Source organism: Geospiza fortis, unplaced genomic scaffold, assembly GCF_000277835.1.
Source record: "Geospiza fortis unplaced genomic scaffold, GeoFor_1.0 scaffold85, whole genome shotgun sequence".
NCBI lineage: Eukaryota > Metazoa > Chordata > Aves > Passeriformes > Thraupidae > Geospiza > Geospiza fortis.
The window spans coordinates 2,578,068-2,580,095 of record NW_005054358.1 but is presented as its reverse complement, the minus strand read 5'-3'; positions in this window follow the sequence as shown (position 1 = coordinate 2,580,095).

The following is a 2,028-nucleotide window of genomic DNA, read 5'->3' as shown; positions in this document are numbered from 1 at the left end:
GCTGCACTGGGGAGGGGTCCCTGGGCTCAGTCAGGTTTATTTCCCAGTAAAATCTCATCACACACAGAGGGGATCAGTCACCCCTCCAGGCCGGGCACGGCAGGGCTGTAAATCCGGGGGCAAAGGCTGTGTGTTCATCCTGCACCCAGCACAGCAGGATGAGCTTTCCCCCCGGGCTGGCTGCCAGGCTCTGTGTCTGACTGCCAGGCTGTGCCCAGGGGGTTTGGGTGCTTCTGTGCTTCCCCTCCTGAGTGTGAAGGGTGAAAATGGGAGAGGAGGAGGGGAATGGCTCGGTGCTAGCACAGGGCTGGAGCAAGGGCAGCGATGCAGAGCAGGCTGTGCCCGCAGGTGTGTGCTCACATTTACATGTCTGAGTGTGGCCACAGAGAGGTGCACCCTGCCACCCACTGCCTGGGGACACGGGACAGCAAAGGAGCACCCGCAGGGACAGCAGAGTTGTTGGGGAAGATGAAACAGGAAAGCCTTATAAATATGATTGCCTGGCAAAAGATTTTGAGAATATAGAAACTATAAGTGAGATTGAAATGAAAGCAGCTTTGAGATACCTCAGTTACTGAACAACTGGAAAACAATGGTGTGGCCGGCTGAAGGTGATCCCCTTTTGATGGAACAACACCCTCTGCTTGCAGACAGGCCCAAGGGTCAGAGCAGACCCTACAGCTTGGCAGAAGGGGCCCAAAGAGGAGTTTTTAGGGTTTAAAATGTAACACAGTATGGTAATGTAATGATTCTTATAGGCTGTATGTAAATGCTATAGGATTTGTATCTTGTACTAGATTGGTTAGTGAGAATCAGAATATTCAACACAGAAGATGATTTATTGTATTGTAACGGGAACCTCGCTCTCTTACCCCTTTTACTCTCTCACCCTCTCATCCTCTCTCCCCCTCTCTTCTCTCAGCCTGCTCTGAGCTGTGGCTGGCAGCTCCCAGCAGGGCCCTGCACCCAGGCCCTTTGCAATAAACCCCAAGTTCCATAACCTGGCTGCAGAGATCTCTCATCTCCATCCATCCCCACCGTCCTACCCCCTGACACCCCTGACAGAGAGTGACAATGGCCTGGCTCCATCCAGCCCCAGCAGCCCCAGGTCAGGCAGCCCCCAGCCCCAATCCTTCGCTCCAAAACCTGCTATCCTCCCTTATGCTTCCTTAAAAATAATCCCAAGCTGAGTCTGTCAGAGCCTGCACTCGGTGCCAAGGCAGGCTATAAATACCAGAGGCTATTTAAGAGTGAGGTATTTATACTGCTGCTGCATCTCCCTGCCAGGCTGCCCAGGGAGGCTGCAGTGCTGGGCTGCAGGAAAAGCCCCAGGGAGCTGCAGGAGAGCTGGACCTGGCCAGAGGGGTCCCCAAAGTCCCCAGGGTGTGTCCCCTTGCCCTTGGGTGTTGTGGTGTTATGAGGGTCCCCAGGACGAGGTGAGAGATGAGAATCTGACTCCAAGTTCTCAGAAGGCTGATATATTATATATTATATAATAATACTATAATAATAGTAAAATGCATCATATTTATTATATTATATTATATTATATTATATATATACACTAAATATAAAAATATACTATATCTAAAATATGCTATTATATTGTATACTAAAACTATACTAAAGTATAGTTTATATACTTTAGTATATAAACTATATATAGTATATAAACATAGTTTATATACAGAAAGGATACAGACAGAAGGCTGGAAAAGAGTGAATAATAAAAACTCGTAACTGATCAGAATCCCAACACAGCTGGACTGGGATTGGCCGTTAATTAAAAACAATTCACATGGAACCAATCAAAGATGCACCAGTTGGGAAGCAACCTCCAGAACACATTCCAAGCAATCAGATAATTATTGTTTACATTTCTTTTCTGAGGCTTCTCAGCTTCTCAGGAGAAAAATCCTGGCAGAGGGATTTGTCAGAAAATATCACGGTGACCCTTGGGGACAGTCAGCTCCCTGGTAGCTCGGTGGTTCTCTTGCATCCATCACACCTGGTAGAAAACATAAATAA